This window comes from Pinus tabuliformis, chromosome X (assembly GCF_031772625.1).
Source record: "Pinus tabuliformis cultivar Carrire ecotype Pingquan chromosome X, CPIR1, whole genome shotgun sequence".
Taxonomy (NCBI): domain Eukaryota; kingdom Viridiplantae; phylum Streptophyta; class Pinopsida; order Pinales; family Pinaceae; genus Pinus; species Pinus tabuliformis.
The window spans coordinates 475,040,159-475,060,209 of record NC_142308.1 but is presented as its reverse complement, the minus strand read 5'-3'; the positions used below and the strand labels follow the sequence as shown (position 1 = coordinate 475,060,209).

Genomic DNA, 20,051 nt, shown 5'->3' with positions numbered 1-20,051 from the left:
TTTAGAGAAAATGGTCTTTTCTCACTGGACTTTGTGGATACAATTTCATACAAGATTGTAATTTTTATTGTTTAAAATACATTTTTCAATGCATTGGATTCAGTGCGTTGAAAAATTCGCATACTCAAATTTTACCAATTAAGCAATTTAAGCTCAAATTTAAAAAAAAAATCTCTATAAGATTTTGGTTAAAATTGATAAGAAAAAATGCCCACAAAAAAGTTATTTTGTCTATTAATTAGACTATACATTTATGAAATAGTTCTATCTCCAAAAATTCTCATTTTAGATTTTAGAAAAAAAGAAAAAACACTAAAATAACACAAGATTTTCAAATATAATTAATTTCCTACCCTTTTTAATCAATAAATATCTCTCTTCAGAAACATGTTGTAAATGTCTCCTTAGTGGCATTTATGAAATAGCTCTATGTTCAAAAAAAATCATTGAGTCTATTAGTTAGACTCCGTGTTTATTTAATATTTCTATCTCTAAAAATTATCATTTAGTCTTAAAGAAAACACAATTTTCACATATATCTCATTTCCTATTATTTTTAATTAATAAATTCCATCAAATATAAATTATTTCATACGGTTTTTAATTAATAAATTGCATCCAATATTTTTAACTCACTAATTATAAAAAACATAGTCTTAAGCGAAATAGTTCACCTAATCCTGCAATACAATTTCAAGCAAGAACGTGATTTTTTGTTGTTTAAAATACATTTTTGTTTAAAATATATTTTTGAATGCATAAATAGATTCAACATCCTCAAAAAAAATCCAGGGACACTCAAATTTTACAAATTAAACAACTTGCTCAAGTTTCTAAAAATCTTTGGTTTAAATTTACTAGAAAAGCTCCTGTGAAAAAGACCATTTTGTCTATAAGTTAGACTATGTCATTATAAAATGCTTATCAAATCTCATGAAATATATTGCAATTTTGTCATTAGTGACATCTATGAAATAGTTCTATCTCAAAAAAATCTCATTTTGGTTAAAAATGAAAATTAAAAATACTAAAATAACACAATATTTTCAAATATAATTCATTTCCAACTCCTTTTAACATGTAAATTTCAATCTATGGAAACAAGTTGTATGTGGATTTTTAGTGGAATTTATGAAATAGCTCTATCTCCAAGAAAGAAAAAAAAAACCATTTTTGGCTTAAAAAAAATAAAATAAAAATACTAAAATAACAAGATCTCCAAGATATCACATTTCCTACTCTTTTTCATTAATAGATTTCATCCACTTTTTTTTATTAACTAATTATAAAATATTTATTAAGTCCCTGTATACATGTTGCAAGTGACATTTATGAAATAATTCTATCTCATAAATTCTCATTTTGGTTAAAAATGAAAATAAAAAATAGTAAAATAACACTATTTTCAAATATATTTCATTTACTACTATTTTTAATAAGTAAATTCCAATCTCTAGAAACATGTTGTAAGCGGCTCCTTAGTGGCATTTATGAAATAACTCTTGCTCCAAAAATTCCCATTTTTTACTAAAACTGAAAATAAAAGATACTAAAATAACACAATATTTTCATATATGTATCATTTCCTACTCTTTTTAATTAATAAATTGCATCCACTATTTGTTATTAACTAAATATACTAGCAATTGTCCCAAAAGGTACAAAGAGAGGCCGATAGAATTATTAAATTGGAATTGTTGAATATTTCTAGAAGAGTTAATTGGTTTGTGTAAAACCTTGTTTTCTTGGACTGGATCATCATGCAATTACTTTTCTTTAGATGTTTTGTTATATCTATATTACAAGGAACACATTGAATGTCTTATTTTATTTCTGCTATCCTTACTAATATCCTTTCCGTGTTTTTTCTTGATCAATTTGATGAAATATTCCATTATCCTTTGGTCAAAGTCCTCACCTGCATATTAGTGTACATCCCGGTAAGTTCAAAGCTCGAAAGCCAACCAAAAAAGTCAATGATAACCACAGTGCACGTATTCAAATTCAAATTCGTAATGTAAAACTGCCAGACAGAGTTCAGACAGATTACCTCAAAGATGGGTATCACCGTTTGTAGCCAAACCCTCAAAAACTCTGTTGTCAATAGTCAGAACAATGACATCAAACGTGCCACCGCCAAGATCAGAAACAACAATATTTTTCTCTCCACCCTTCTTGTCCAAGCCATAAGCTATTGCTGCAGCTGTGGGTTCGTTGATAATACGAGCTACATTCAAGCCAGCAATTGCATTAGTACAGACAAACATACACATAATTTCTACAAACTCAGAAGCCCTCCTACCTCTCTATTTGCCCTAATTTCCATTATCTTGGCCGTCTCCCCTAATTACATTTGTCCCTATTTCTAGAAGCCATTTCCACCTAATCCTAACAAATTTGCTACATTTGTCCCTTAAGGACACCGTAGCATAACTTCCTAACTAACCAGATTCCCTAAATCAAAATATCACAAAGAGAAGAAGACTTCTGCTCGTGCATAAAAAATGCAGGTTACAATGAGATCTTATCTGACAAGAAAATACATCAATTTAGCGACCATCAACGTAAGGTCACTAATGGTACAATTAGCCCATCATCTAAGGATTAAAGCATCGAGCGAAGATCTTATGGTCTAGGAGGAGAGATCGAAAGGTTATTCATTATTGGTTGTTGCATGAAGAAGAGCATTTGATGTGTGGGACCAATACTCTGTCACCAGCCTCCTGAATAACGATCCTTCTCTCTCCATCAGTTTCAATGGATGATCACACTCCACCATCTCACCTGCATGAATTCAAGATCATAATAGTTCAAATTAGATACAGGTGAATAGATCTACTTTCAGTACAGTACCGTCCATTTCCTCGAGTACAACAAATTCAGATGAAACCAATCCATGCATACAACACAAAGATAAGATAGAATGATAGGGCCTTACCATCACTGATGGCAACAACCATGTCACTGTCTATAACAGTCGGTATCCTGTGTGCAACAGTAATTACAGTGCAACCTGCAAATTCCTTTCTAATTATTGTTTGGAGAATGGCATATGTAGCATCGTCTATTGATGTTGTTGCTTCATCTAGAACAAGGATTCGACTTTTCCTTAGCAATGCACGTCCCAAACAAAACAATTGTCTTTGCCCAACACTCCAATTCTCTCCATCACTCCCCACTGCATTTTATTGATCTTTTAGAGCCACAAAAAACTTCCAAATCTAACAGCCAAATTCATGTCCATGTCAAAGAATTTTATTGCATTCAAAAATATATATTTACTACAAAAATAACCAGGTGCATCTAAGCCATCCACCTTCCCTCTTACAATGTCTCCAAGTTGACACTTGTTTAGAACCTTAATCAAAGCAGAAAATAAATTCATGGCATTATTTATTTTTTCATTCTACATATGATAAACTCAGTTAGAGATTATGTTGAATAGAATTTACATACTTCCCAAATTGTTAACTCTGAGTGCTCAGATAATGGATCTAGGTTGAAGCGAATAGTTCCATGAAAAAGAGTTGGAGGAATAATCCCAAGGCGTGACCGCAAATCATGAAGCCTAATAGAGGTAATATCCAAACCATCTATGGATTCTACCCCCTGCAGGTTCAACTAATCGAAAAATAGCACTAATGAGAGTGGTTTCCCACTTCCCGTTCGACCAACAATCCCAATCTTTTGCCCTCCTTCAAATGCACATGTAATGCGCCGTAAAACAATGGGACTATTGGATCTATATCTAATCTGCACACGTATCAAATATATTTGATTGAAAACATCATTAACCATTCAAATTTATAATTTGAACAGTCATCTTTTTAGAAAACACAACTCAGATACCTTCAAGTCAGGTAACTCCACCTTCCCATGCGAAGGCCAATTATATGGTGGTATGTGATCTTCTATAACGACTGGTGCCTCACTAGGAATGTGCATATACTGTTTGATGCGTTCTACAGAAACAATGTAGTTTGCAAGTGTACATTGGTTTTGAATACTTTTAAACAACGATATGTTCAATGATAAACCATAAGATAGGGCCATCCCAACGAAACCTGCACCAGTTCAATTTGTTAGGCATGATTAACTTATATATAAAAGTGTCCAGTAACAGCAGAAATCTCCCACAGTTGACATTTAGTTTCATTGTTCAACTTCATACCAGGATTGAAGCTGCCCTTTGGGAGTAGAACCATAGCAAGAGCAGAGGAGCAATTAACAGTTGCATTTAACATCTCTAGATGCTGGATCAACCATTCATTTGCTGAGAAACCCTAGAAAAAGGGGCTCGAATTTTTGTCAATAAGGTCTAAGTTCTTCTTGAAGAACTGATCCTCAACCCTGAAAGCCCTAATGGTCATTGTTCCTGCTATGGACTCGCCAAAATGATTTGCAATAGGTGATTTCGTTGTACCATTCAGTCTCATCGATTCTTTAGCAGAAGAAAAATAGTGTTTCTGATTAAATTGAACAAACAAAAAATCAGTTATAATTTCTCGCACAATATTGGCAGTCAAGTAAATACTCTTCTCAAGAAACTTGTGTGAATTAGCGATTTACCTGGAGTCGAAAGGCCAAATAAATCAATGGAATGGCTGCAAACAAAACTTGCCATGTCACAACAGCCACAACTCCAAGACTGCTGTAAGCAATCATGGTAGATGACATGCACATGACAAAGCTGAAAGGAATGTCTACGTCAAGAATGCAAAATCTGAAGAAACCTGGAAAAGGAGGTCGACAAGATAAATGTCAGTAGCTTTCTACCCTCGTGTATGTTAAATTTCACTTTTTGTCAAAGACTTAATTACGTAAAGAATGAAGCCTATCGTAATTACGTTTACTCTGCTGAGAACTCTTCCCAATGGAGTTGCATCAAAGAATTCCATCGGTGCTCGGAATAAAGAAGTCAGAAGCTCAGAAAAGAAGGATGTTGATGCATTAAGCCCCAAAAGAACGGTGAAAAGTGACCGAAGGAATAGGAAAAATATAGATGTGAACCGAATGGCTGAGTACACTATTATTAACCTTAATACACCGATTTGAGGACTTTGCAACTTAGCAGCCATCCAAGTATTTCCTAAAATCTGCCCAATCAAGTATATAAGATGACCAAGACCAGCACATACACAATATAAGAAACCTTCATTCTGTTTCAATAGTCAATGTATGGCTTCAGACCGGTGTCCCCAACTTCCTTCTCTTCCCTTTTAACTAGCTGATCCCCGTTAGAAGCTATATTTGAAATCAATTTTTCTGTCTGTGACTTGCCGCTTTGAATATCTCTCTTTTCCTTGACAGGTTCATCTTTTGTGGATGGCTTTGTCGCTGCTGGTTCATTGGAACCAACAGTGTTCTTGTTTGCATTCACAAGGTCCCTAAATGCCTCACTTGAGAATAACAGTTCCTGATATTGCCTGGCTTGATGAATCTCACCGTCCAACATCAGCTGCAAAAGAGAGATACTTCAGTGTAGAAATTAAAAAAAGAGGTCAAAACTATTAGCATTAAATTATATGTCAAAGTTGCAGAAAATATTTTAATGTGCCATCCATCAGAAAACTTTGCCAAAAGGATGTTTCCAAGCAAGCAAACAGCTTCCACATGACTAGGATAACTGTTTACTAGCCATAATAGCATCAAATGCCGGGAGAAAATCAACTTGGTGTGTTACAAGAATTACTGTCTTTTTTGACAGTGCTCCCGTTATATATTCCTACACATCAAAATATGTCTATTAGGAAGCTAAGAAAAATGAAAAGCATTGCTATAGAAAGCTGCAACGCACAAAATTAGCACCAGCTACATAATAATTTCAAAACCTTTTATATCAAAAGGAAATGACCATATTAACCTTAAACAAGCTAGTAGCAGTATGAGCATCAACAGCACTGAAAGATCATCCAAAAGATAAATACCAGAATCTTGATATAAAGCATGGGCAAGCTGTATCCGCTGTTTCTGGCCACCACTGAGATTGACAACTCTTTCTCCTATTTCAGTCAGATCACCAAAGGAAAAATTCAGGAGATATTTGTACAGTGAAGACTTTAAGATAACCTCCTGATATTTCTGCTCCTCCTTGTGGCGTCCGAATAATATGTTGTCTCGTACCGTTCCTGTTTGAATCCATGCAGTCTGAGAAACATATGCGAGGGTGCCACAGACTTGCAATTGCAGACGCAGGGCTGAGTACAATGAGAAAAATATACACCAATTTAAATGGTTGATAATATTAGGTTAAACTCGACAATTCCAACGAGCTCCTCACTGAGCCACTTCCGATTCGAAGGCAGCGTAAGCAAGCTGGCATACTGTTGAAGATCCCTGGTATCCTTGTGCATACTCTTGGCAGCCTTCTTCCTGGCCAGCTATTATAGACATTTTTGTGCCTTACAGCATTGAGCATGAAATTTCCATAATCAAAGGGATCCAAAGTCCCTAAAAGAGTTGTTCCTACCCCTAAAGGAACAAGGTCAACAAAAGACAGCTTCTCCCAGAAGTTCTCCACCAGAAACTGCCCAAAACTAGTCAAATCAGGATCAATTCAGAGGCTCCACTAGCTGCCTGCGCTGAAATGCAGAGGCTACACTGGCTAGGTGCATTGCAACGCAGGTGGAAGCACTACCAGGGTGCGCTGAGCGGGAAATGACAAATGGCAAGCTCATTCAACGAGGTGGAAAGACCATGGAAGCTTCCAGAATCTTCTCCAATGACACTTGCCTCAATGAATTCGACTAGTGATGAGTAAGAGGTTCTCAACCTCCAAGTGGAAGAAAGAACTGATAGAAAGAAGCCACAAGTGAAAACATAAGCTGACTCATCCTCTCTGCTTACATCTATATATGGATCTCTCACCCAGAGGTTCAGGAGGCTGGAATTTTGTACTTTGCAGAGAATTGTTGTTGGTTTGAGATTGAGATTAGTACATTGGGTGATTTATGCTTTGTTGGAGGAGAGGAAGGGATTCCTTTGCTGGGAGGTAGATGCTGGATCGGGACTCACTTGGTTGTATCTCCTCTTGAACTTTATTATCATATCAATAAAGCTATTTGAGTTTCTCCTATATGCTTGTATATCAATGATGTTTTGTTATATTTGCATATTTAGTTTATATCTGATCCTAAACTAGTTATGAATGTGAATACATGTCTTTTGTGTAGTTTTCCTCTCTTGTGATCTTGCAGGAACTGGGTGAAGCTGGACCAGTGAAAGAGCAGGGAGCGGGAAGCGAACAAAAGAGAGAGTGATTGGATCGACAAACTAGCGGAAGACACCGGTTAGTTACATCCTTCTTTCTCTATTTACATCTCAAAAAGAAGAATACTCAGATAGTTTTCCTTGTTTTTTGCTGAGGCACTATCACACCTTAGAGTGGGATAGGGGCATTCCGAATTGGATACTTTTCCCAACAACATATTGGCGACTCCGCTGGGGAAAGTATCTTGTTAGTTTATTTGTGTTTCTATTGCTATTCATTTCATAAACTCAAGAGTGCCGAATCGAATTGCATTTGCTATTTACAAATGCAAAGTAGAGATCTGCTACTCTAGTCCACTCGCTGGGCCTGTTTATGATCTGAACAACTGATCCACAAGTGCTCTAACAACCCTTTGTGATAGATCTTAGTCCTCCTTTAAATCATCCTTCTAATTGTACCTAATTGATAGCTTTTATCCGGCCAAAAACTCTAGATTAAATTGCAAACCGTGACCCAGAACCCAGAAACAACTCTCGTTTCTGCTTCAGCGCAGACTCTGTGAAGAGGTTCTGCATTTCAACGCAGGTCTCGTGAAGGCTACCTGCGCTGAAATTCAGTTTCTCTGTGCTGAGGGTGCGCTGATCAGTTTTTGCCTTGTGCAGTTGTGGTTCCCTGCTTCCTTTTGCTCAGTTTTATCTCTGTTTTTTGCAGCCTGTTATCAGTCAGTGTACCTATCTAAAACCCCTTTTATTTGCCTTAGTTCCGCCTCAGTTGTATAAAGAAACTTTATTTGTTCCTTGTGTATTTGTTACATCATCTGCAGTTTCCCATTACAAAAGTAAACTAGTCATACTGTCGCCCTTAGATCTAGACCTGTCGTAAGTGTCGTTTTGATCTTAGGAGTGAGTTTGTTGCTGTTCACAGTTGATTACGCTTCTACTTTTGTCTTTTGGTTTGAATTTATGCATTTCAAGTGTCGAAACAAGTAAATCATAAAGTGTCGTAATCGTCTCTTTGATTTCGAAAAAGGAACTTGTTTGTGTTTTTTACTTGAAATCGAATTCAAATTTGTACAACATCTTTCTGTTTAGGCATCAATATTAAGAAAGTGAAAACAAATACATGCATATGTGCATTTGCATTTTGACAGTTTGTATGTTGATTTAGGGAAAAGTGCATTACTGTGTGCTCTATGCTCTTTGAGAAAAGATGGTGTCTTTCTTTTCCCCTTGTAGCTAGGATTTTCATTATTGAAAAGATATAAAAGCTTGCTTATCATCTTTAGACTGCATTTAGGAATTGTATCATACATCTCGTGGTGATCCAAAAAGGCAAACTTCTAAGAAAGATCAACCTAAAATAAATTGAATGAACTTAACAACGCTTTGTAACATAACGCACAACATAGAGGTCTAGGCTAGAGACGTGTTCCGGCGTCGTAAAACCTGGTCACTGGTCGCCTCACTGATGGTTGGGTGATTCCTCCTGAGAGACGATAAGTGCCAGTACGGATTGTGCTCCCACGTACCATCGAGTATATATTGGGAGACCCCTATAGGAATAAAACCTTTATCCATAGGAAGCCGTGTCGGCCGCCCTACTGATCGCAATGCACTGAACACAACATTCGGGAAGATTGACCTCCCATACCCTAAAAAGTATTCTGCGGTTTTGCGAAAAGTTTGGCACACCCTCTACCTAGAACTCCAGAGTAGTTCCTTTTGGCCTTTTTCAGACTCTATAACGGAAAAAGTCCATCCGAGCATTTGTCACTTCGGGCTCGTTAAAACATCGAAGGAGACTAGAGTCATCTTTAGCTTTTTCTCGACTCTTTAAAATTGAAAAAGCAAGTTGTGTCTAAGCGTCGTTAAAATTTATTTTAAACGGAACAATCACCCCTTTTTCCTGCGTTGATCTTTAGGTTGAGAAAATGGAGCCCACCAACCAAGGAATTCCCCTTGGTGGAAATCCTAGTCCCTTCTCCTCTTGGGGAGATGTTGGTGCGCCCCATATGGCCACATTGTCGCTTCCAGGACTGACAATTGGCCTGCCAGTCTGGCTCTTCTCAACCAATGTCGTTCATAACACCACTATTCCTGAACAATCGAATCAGCAATTAGACGAGTCCAGAATTTCCCACAAACCTTCTACTTCCTACAATTCTTCCTCTCTTCCTTCCTCTTCACATGACGGGACTGGTAAAGTTAAAAACCAAGTTCCTAAGGAGAAGAAGGAAAAGAAGAAGAAAGAGAAAAATAAGAAGGAGCCAAAGGAAAATAAGGGAAAACAAGTGTCGTCTGATGAAAATCCACACACAGCACTGACCAGGCCTAAATCGCCATGTGTCATACAAGGGAGACCACTTTCACAGAGATTGTCCTTGCATCCCTCGGATACTAAGGGACTGGTCTCCCCGTTTGCACAATCTGGTGTCGTCAACCTCTGATAGCCATGTTGAAAGTACACCGTCAACTAGCGAAAGTGAAGTTCCAGGACAGAAAGGGAGGGCTAGACCTCCCTGTAGACTGTGCGAAGGCAACCATGCCCTCCACCGTTGTCCCTTCTTAGACGAGGCTAAAAGAGTCTTGGAAGATCGTCCGGTTTCGCCATTACGACTTCCTCCTGGATATCAAAAACTCTTGCCAAGTCCTTCGTTAGTTGAGAAACTAGCTGGCCCGCTCAAGTGGTCAGCTGAAGCGTCTATCATTGAGGATAAACCGACTGAATCCATACCAGACGAAAGTCAAAAGGTCGAGGCGACAGTTGACCCGGTCTTGCCTTCAGAGGATTTATCTTCGAATGATACAGTCACTGAAGAAGATAAGGATGACACCATCCAGATTCTTTTCATCAACACAGACTCCGACGAACACGGGGGCAATGCACCCATTCCCTTATCGCAGGAAGGAAGTTCGTCAGAGCGATATCCGGCCGTCTATTCGGTCCCACCACCAAGCAACCTAGTTGTATCCTTCGACTGGAACCAACTAGGCAGACCCTGGTTGCCAGCAAGCATACCATTCTGAATTATCGTTCAAATATATAGAATGGTAATGGCTGGCACTATCATTGATGAGGGGGCATCTGTGAGTATCCTTTCCTCTATTGCTTGGAAAGCGCTTGGTTCACCAACGCTTTTGCCTGAAATGAGAAATCTGACAGGTTTCGATAAAGGAACCAGTCGACCTTTAGGGATCCTCCCCAATGTGCCTATCACATTGAAAGGGAAGACTGTTCAAACGAACGTGATGTTCGTTCAAGGACCCTTGGATTATAACCTACTCCTTGGACGAGACTATATATATTGCATGGGAGCCATCGTCTCCTCACTCTTTAGAGTAATGTGTTTTCCGCACGAAGGAAGAGTGGTCAAGCTCGTGGACCAGCTTTCATTTCCCGGATCACGCATCGCAAATAGTCATATACCATCCCTAAATGGTCTCTTCATGCAAGAAATGTCTCAACCCACGGTTCGTCCTCCCGATGAGCGCGAGTGATTTGGAAGGATATGACTGGAACCCAGGGGGCATGCGTCCTGGTCTGCTTCGACAGGAAAACTTTGGGTATAGGGTAGGTTTCCGCGGGAGAATATGACTAGTCCATACCCCGTCCGTGATTGGAAGAGGGGTTGTTCTAGAATAAGATTCTTTTGTCAAAGTTATGTGAATCGGCGGGCGTCGTCATTCACCTTTGTTTATCTCGGTAGACATTGCCGAAGAAGTGTTTTGTTTGCCGCGCAAATGCGACAATCTTTGGGTAACCTGAAAGAGGTAGGCCTTTCCTGGTAGAACAAGTGTTTTATCTGCAAATTGAGGGGTAACCTTGAAATTGTATTTTATACCTGGGGGCATGCAAACCTTTTGGAGTGCAAGCAAGGGGTGGCTATTTATTTTTTAAATTTTTAGGACCTCTAACCCTTTAAACGCATAGGATTAGTCGTTTCCAAACTTGCATAAAGAAAGGATTCCGGAGCAAAGCTTTGTAAGGCACAAGCTCCATAAAAAATGGCATCTTAAATGAGACATTCTTATCTTATGACTGGAATCGAGCAGTTTTAGCACATAGTTCATGCTCGTTAAAAACTAAACATAAGATTGAGCAGTTTTAACACATAGTTCATGCTCATTAAAAAATAAACATAAGATCGAGCAAGTGTTTCAATTTTCATTTAAGCTCGTTAAAAAATGAACTATCCTCCGGTAAATAACCACTGCGAATGTAAATTTATCAGCCATTAAAGCCTTGGTCGTGTTTGCACTGTCACCTCCACTTTTCCATTGGCCGATCATTCACCTCCATTTGATTGTTTACCCATTTTGAGGAACAACTGCAAAGAGTGATTTCACTAGCCATCCTTGTGACACTGCCGTGATTGGGAAATTCCAACCCTTACCTGGAATCAGCTGCTAACCCGTTTCATCACTCGTTCCTCAAAAGACAAGTCTTCTTTAAGCTCTTTTCATCTGACTCGTAAAATATGAAAAGATTGCTGAGTTTTGGCCTTCCAGCTCGTTAAAGCAATCGGAAGTGCTATCCCTCCTCTAAATTTTAATCTTTTTGGACCTGAGGGATTATTGCACAAAAAGATCGAGCGCTTGTTTTGTTCGGCTCGTTAAAACTATCGAAAACTCATCCCTTCTGTATTGTTTTATACTTTTTCGGACTTAAGGGATTAGATGACGAAAAAGGACTCCCGAAGTTATCTTTACATACCTTTTCAGACTCTCTAAAAATGAAAAGGACCGAGTTATCTTTGTCGTTAGACTCGTTAAAAAACATTAATAGCGACAAACTTGTCTTTAGACGAGAACGAGTTTCATTATCGCTAGGCTCGTTAAAACATAGCGATGGGTTTGCCCGAAGGGCAAATTATAGAACAAGCATATGTTATCCTCCTCAAGCTTGACAAAAATAAAGAGGTACTGGTCAGAAATGACTGGGGAAAATTGGGAAGAAACTCAAAGAACTTTTATTGGTAGCAAGTCGCTCTTGAACATGACACTTCCACTCCGTGCCTGAGTCGGGTTGGGTTGTTTCATTCACCGGTCACATCGCCATGGTCTCGCCATACCATCCACCTTTGGGGTAAATGCTATTGATCCATCACACAAGTGTCGTCGATATGTTCAAGAGAAGTCATCCAGAGAAGTCAACCATGTCCCATCCACTACCATACATTATCCTTCATCCTTTCATGACCGCCACCCTGAACCATATATCATCAGATATTTTTCACCTCCATCAAAATCATTTGCTCTGTTCCGTGTCACTGATGTGGGATACATTAAGGCCCTCCTTTGACGGATCGCTTCTTGTCGACATCAGCTCATTATCCAAGAAGTTGATCTAGGAACACCCCCTTCAGTACTTTGAAGCTTGCATGCCTCAATGGCAAGTTTCTCACTTCCAGCGACATGTATACATCAATGACCTTCGACCGAAAGATTTTGCGTGGTGTTCGACGCCAAGCCCTTTATTCACACCACGTGAATTGTACTGTAGTACCTTGAGGGTCATTATCATTATCGGTGATTCCTCTCGCGCTTGTTAACAGTTTACATCATTGACTGGTAATCAAGCGATGTCTTTCCATGTTCGACTTCAGAACATTTCTCACATGGATCGACTTGTACTTAGAGTGAAGATCAGAAGAGATTGAAGACCCTGGATCTAGTTTCATCCATCCGGGCTGCGATATATATTCAGGAAAAATAAAGACATTGACATGTACAACATTGCAGCAGATAATCATCCTACCAAAAGGATGATGATTTCATCAAAATCATCAGTCTACCATCAGACGATTGTCTGTTCTATGTACAGAAAAATGAATTTATAAAGATGAGCATGGGAATGCCCGCCTCAGCTAGATCATGAAAGCAGTATGAAAAATAATTTATTGTATTGTATCTTATTACAGGTCCCCTCCCAGCATTGGAAGAACTTCGGATCCTCCTAATAAAGCATTTCACTCGATAAACGACCTCATACTTTAGGGGGCAACTGTTATAGACATTTTTGTGCCTTACAGCATTGAGCATGAAATGTCCATAATCCAAGGGATCCAAAGTCCCTAAAAGAGTTGTTCCTACCCCTAAAGGAACAAGGTCAACAAAAGACAGCTTCTCCCAGAAGTTCTCCACCAGAAACTGCTCCACTAGCTGCCTGCGTTGAAATGCAGAGGCTACACTGTCTAGGTGCATTGCAACGCAGGTGGAAGCACTACCAGGGTGCGCTGAGCGGGAAATGACAAATGGCAAGCTCATTCAACGAGGTGGAAAGACCATGGAAGCTTCCAGAATCTTCTCCAATGACACTTGCCTCAATGAATTCGACTAGTGATGAGTAAGAGGTTCTCAACCTCCAAGTGGAAGCAAGAACTGACAGAGAGAAGCCACAAGTCAAAACATAAGCTGACTCATCCTCTCTGCTTACATCTATATATGGATCTCTCACCCAGAGGTTTAGGAGGCTGGAATTTTGTACTTTGCAGAGAATTGTTGTTGGTTTGAGATTGAGATTAGTACATTGGGTGATTTATGCTTTGTTGGAGGAGAGGAAGGGATTCCTTTGCTGGGAGGTAGATGCTGGATCGGGACTCACTTGGTTGTATCTCCTCTTGAACTTTATTATCATATCAATAAAGCTATTTGAGTTTCTCCTATATGCTTGTATATCAATGATGTTTTGTTATATTTGCATATTTAGTTTATATCTGATCCTAAACTAGTTATGAATGTGAATACATGTCTTTTGTGTAGTTTTCCTCTCTTGTGATCTTGCAGGAACTGGGTGAAGCTGGACCAGTGAAAGAGCAGGCAGCGGGAAGCGAACAAAAGAGAGGGTGATTGGATCGACAAACTAGCGGAAGACACCGGTTAGTTACATCCTTCTTTCTCTATTTACATCTCATAAAGAAGAATACTCAGATAGTTTTCCTTGTTTGTTGCTAAGGTACTATCACACCTTAGAGTGGGATAGGGGCATTTCGAATTGGATACTTTTCCCAACAACACCAGCGCAAATACTAAAGCATCCATACCATCCTCATTAATATAAACCTCAATATTGACCTCATCCTTACAAGGCACTATAGAATGATACATCGTCGAGATCAGATCATGTCTGCTCTGAAGCTCCATGGTCGCCAACAAGCCCTGGCAATATCGGCGCCCGCTGGCATAAAACTTGAAGACAATCTGTCCTTTCAGCAGCAGGGGAGTATCGTTTCCGTCCCCAGTACCTAATAGATTAAAATTTTTCTCAAAGATCCTGTCCTTCGTTGCAAATTGCGCCGCCTAGGCGATCCTGTCCTTCGTTGCAAATTGCGCCGCCTAGGCTAGGGCGATCTGCTCGTTTTGCCGTCGTTGACAGCAAAGGCGATCATGAAAGTGATGCAGAAGAACTCTCTGTAGTAAGACTGAGGGCCTGCGGGGATCAGAGTTTTTGCATAACAGGGCCAGGTTCAATGTACATTAGAATTCGGAGATGAAAAGAAGACAACTTAATCAATATTTGGAAAAAGCAGTGAAAGTGCAGTGCATGCTTGCCAGATGACACTTCAAATCAACGGTTTATGACACTTCAAATCAACGGTTGAAAGTGTCTCACTTGCTCCAACGGAGGAGAGTGAAAGTGTTGACAATTGTTGATGCATAGGAAGGCCTATCGGCCTAAAAATACTTATTAAGTCTCTAGAAACACGTTGTAAGTGGCTAGTTAGTGGCATTTATGAAATAGTTCTATATCGAGAAATTTTAATTTTGGTTAAAAATGTAAATTAAAAAATATACTAAAATAATTCAAGATTTTCAAATATATTTCACTTCCTACTCTTTTTACTTAAATTATATCCACTATTTCCTACTAACTAATTCTAACAAATACTTTTTAAATCTCCAGAAACATGTTGAAAGTGGTTGTTTAGTGTCAAGTATAAAATACTTCTATTTCGAAAAAATTTCATTTTAGTAACAAATGAAAATAAAAAATACTAAAATAATAAAAAAAATTGGAATATGTTTCATTACCTACTCATTTTAATTAATAAAATTCATCCACTATTTTTTATTAAGTAATTATAAAATACTTATTACATCTGCCGCAACATGTTGTAAAAAGTTGGTTAGTGACATTTATGAAATTGTTCTATCTCCAAAAAAAAAAAAAAAAAACGTTTTGGTTTAAAATGAAAGTAAAATTACTAAAAGAACATCATATTTCTAAATATATTTCATTTTATACTCTTTTTAATTAACAAATTACACCTATTGCTTTATATTCCCGAATTATAAAATACTTATCAACTCTCCAAAACAAGTTGTAAGTTGCTCATTAGTGGCATTTATGAAATAGTTCTATCTTCAAAAAAATTCGATTTCCGGAAAAAAATATATTTTCAAATACATTTCATTTCCTACTTTTTTTTTAATCAATAAATTCCAATTTCTAAAAACATGCTTTAAGTGGTTGGCTAAAAATAAAAATAAAAAATACTAAAGTAACACAAGATTAACCTTGAAGGTTAGCTCAATTGGTTGAGAGCCTCTTGCTAAAGCACAAGATTTTCAAATATATATCATTTCCTACTCTTTTTAATTAATAAATTACATCCACTATTTGTTATTAACTATTTTAAAATACTTATTAACTATTTTAAAATAAGTATACTTATTATCTATTAACTATATTACTTATTAAATTAACTATTCATGCCAAGTGGCTCTCTGCCCACCAATTTCCTAGGGATTTAAGATTATTCTAATTTTAATAAGTTCCTCATTATTATTTATAACATTTATTTATATATAAGCAAATTTTATTTAGCAAAATGGTCCATTTTATAATAAGATATGTAATTCTTTTTTTTTCCTCAAGTTAAAGTTGATCCATATCCTTTTTATACATGATTAATCAGGTAAATGTGTGCACTGTTAAGACATTCTTAGTGTTGCAATAGTTTTTTGTTACAATAGAATTTTTTGTTATATTTATGAAGCCTTGGCCTTTATCAACCACATTAATACTTTTAATGTGGTTGTACTAGTTTTAAAATACTTATTATGTCTTTGGATTGTTGTGAGTGGCTCGCTAGTGACATTTTTCATTTTTTCACTACAATTTAGTGATATAATTTCAACGACATTTTTGAATACATAAATGGATTGAGGCAGCTAAAAAACTCGGAGGCACTTAAATTCTATAGATTAAACAACTTAAACTTAAATTTTTAAAAAATCTCTCATATTCTAGTTAAAATTAACCCAAAAAATATGTCACAAAAAATGTCATTTTGTCTATTACTTAGACTATGCATTTATGAAATACTATCTCCAAAAAATTTCATTTTGGATTTAAAAAAAAAAAAACACTAAAATAACCCTAGACTTTTTATTATAACTCATTCCCTACTCTTTTTAATTAATGAATTACATCAACTATTTTTATTCACTAATAGACAAAAAAGGCGTTTTTCACAATAAACAATTTAAACTCAAGTTTTTAAAATCTCTGCCAAATTTTGATTAGAATAAACAAGAAAAAAATGCTTTGAAAAATATCATTTAATTTATAATATAAACTATGCCATTATAAAATACTTAAGTCACAGAAACATGTTCTAAGTAGCTCGCTAGTGATGTTTCTGGACATTGGATTTCAAAATTTTCTTTTAGGTTTTGTGACAGTTGAGAGACTTCAGGATTGCATAACAGAAATCCCTCCCTGGAGATTCATAAGAGAATTTTTTGAACATGCTGGAATAAATATTAGTAGGGTAGAATTTAGAAATTTTTGATGTGATTCTGAGCTTTCCATTTCAAATAAAGAGTGATCAATGCAAACAGTTCTGACTTAGTTCTTAAGGTGGCTGTGATTAAGAAAGAAATTGATTAAACTCTTTGCACGTTAACTCGTTTATCTTTTCAACGTTGAAAGGTTTTTAGAGGAATGTGCTTTGTATTTAGAGTTATTTGCGGTGAAGTTATCACTTTCCTTGGATGCAAGTTTTATGCGCTTTGTGGAGAGTTACCTGCGGTTAAGTTGATTAGTTTCCTTGCATGGAATCTATTTCCATTTTCAAGGTTGACATGGATATTGGTTTTTTTATTCTTTTGTGGAATATTTTATTAGAAGGTAAATAATTAAATTAAAATATAAATGTTATTTTCAAAGTTGACATGGACATCGGTTTTTTTATTCATTTGTGAATGTTTTGTGGAATATTTTATTAGAAGGTAAATAATTAAATTAAAAAATAAGGGTATTTTAAAAGTTAAAATTTGTATTTGTTTTATTAGGGATATTGAAGGTTTTTAGAGAAGTATTTGAAATGGAGATTTGGAAATGAAGTTGGAAAAGTGATGTAACCTAGAGTCGTAATCAATTTTTCAAACAATAACTATAGCTTTATTCATGATTTTAGAGATTGATTATATATTTTGGGGTATACTTAACTTGTTCTTTAAGTCAAACTGAGTTATTTGGCATAGGGCTTGAGAAACACTTAGGTATATCTTTATATGGTGAGAAACACTTGCTCAAATACACATGATGAGGACTTAGAAGCAAGTACTACAAGATATTAAGCTTCATCCTTCTTTCCTTTTGTTCCTAAACCTTTCAAGATGGATTGGCAAATTAAATCTTCTACATAGTCAAACACATCGATATTATTTTGCTTAAGAAGATGATCAATTTAATCAATCTTCATCTTCATGCATGATTTCTCATTGTGGAGGGACCTTTTATAATAGGCACATTTGATTGAATTCTTGCTTTTTAATGAAGGGCGTTAAGAGTAGATTTTGATTTGTCTTTTTTTTTCTCTCTCTCTATTATGTTGCTTTTGCATGCTATTAGATGCTCTTGAGTCCTCAGTGCTTTGATTTATATAGCAAGGGCATGAAGCTTTGAACTCTTTAAGGTATTCATTTGAACAAGTTTGTCTCATGTCCCTTATGAGTCCTACAACAAGTTATCAAGGGTTGGAATTTTCCAAGTAGCTTGATAGACATACTTGATAACATGGAAGTCAGAAACAAAAATAGAGTATTCTAGAACATGTTTTGCAATAAAGATAATACAAGTTGTTTAACCTTCTTGTCAATTTTACAAGTGATCAAATTTTTTGTTGGAGAAAACTTGAATTATGTATATAAGCATTTTCTTGATAAAAGCTTCGTGAAAAAAACTTGAGTTATGTATATAGGCATTTTTTTCTCGTAGTTATTATATATAGGCCTTTATTCCTCCTCACGATCATTACTTTTGACTTCAATTTATAATACTTGAATACTGTACCTATGAATGATACATTTTTGTACATTGAGTGTGTTAATAAATTCTAATAGCATTGATTGTCAAAGACATTTTTATTCTTGTTTCTTACCTATAGGATAGTTATCTTAGTGGTTTCAATTATAAAAAGGATGATGGGAAATGGGATGAAAATTGTAGATTATGTAAGCCTAAATATCTATTAAAATTAGAAATCATTATGTCATTACTTGGGCTAATAATTTCTTACAAAGGGCCAGTTCAAAATTGTGACAGGTCTACTAAACATTTCTTTCATTGTGATGAACAATCAAGTTTTCAGCATGTGTCGATCAAAAGACAATCGGTCAGTGCTACTGACATTTCCATAGATAATTGGTGATTTAACACAATGAGGTCTATCTAAGCTTAATTATTTACTGTGAATGTAATCTTGGAAGTTGTTCTCTAAATTATTCCACCATGTCATTCATCTACAACATGTGATAGAGAGCTCATTAGATTTCTTCCACGCCATGGAAAGATTTCTTCTTCTGAAATTTTGTTAATTTTTTATTACTTATTATTGTTACACGTTATAATATGATAACCATAGTTGTATATTGTAATATGAAGAGCATTGAACATATTTTTACATTGTGATGTGTTAATGTGATGAACATAATCCAATATCATATTGTGACAAACATATCTTAATGTTAGAATGTTGGGTCCCTATAATACTACTGATTACCCCATTACTATTGTATTTATACCCCTTATTAATATTGTTGTGCCCCTATTTCCCCCATATTGTTATTACTGTGCCCCATAGAATCCCTCTATTGTTATTTTTGTGGCTTTATATTATTATTGTTAGGTCGGCTCAGTTATATTGTGACTCCTTAGACTCCTATATATAGAAAGGAGGTTTTGTCATTTGTATCATCAAAGAATTGTTCATTTATGTAATGTAAAGGAGGTTGCCCCCTAGAAGAGGTTGAATTCTAAGGCGTTGATCTATCTTTTCTTGAGCTGGTTTCATAAAATTTGGTATCAGAGCTTTGGATTCTAGGGTTTCGCTGCTCCAAACAGGTCATCGTGGAATTTTCGCTATAATTTTTTTTTTCGACATTTCAGAAGTTGCAAAAAAACCCATTGAGAAGAAATCTCGTTGAACCTTAGGTCCATATTTTAGAGCTTTTCGCGCTATATTTGCGGAGATATGATCTGAGGAAGTTGGTCTTTTTGTAGACTCTTGAATTACATTCCAAACAGGTGACTTGGGGAAAATTGTCATAACTTTCTTTATGAGGATCGAATTGAAATTTCGTAAGAAGGTACAGAAAGAGGATGGAATTTAGTTTCTTGTATATGTTGTTTCAGAGCCAAAGGTTGAAACAGTGATTTGTGGCACATCGTACAAGTTCGCTCTACTGAACTAGTCTATAAGCAGGTCACTGTGGGAGATTTTGCATAACTCTTCCTTGGAGAATCCAATTTGGATAAGACTGGTGGCATTGGAAAGAGGACACAGAAGGCTACTACAGGTCACAATTTTAGCACTGGATGATCTGAAATTACA

General features: G+C 36.4%; 1 pseudogene; it reads right to left on the bottom strand.

Moving 5' to 3' along the window:
* Positions 1–2,496: 2,496 nt before the first annotated feature.
* LOC149140735 (ABC transporter C family member 10-like) overlaps positions 2,497–20,051 on the bottom strand; it is a 36,090-nt pseudogene continuing 18,535 nt past the window's right edge.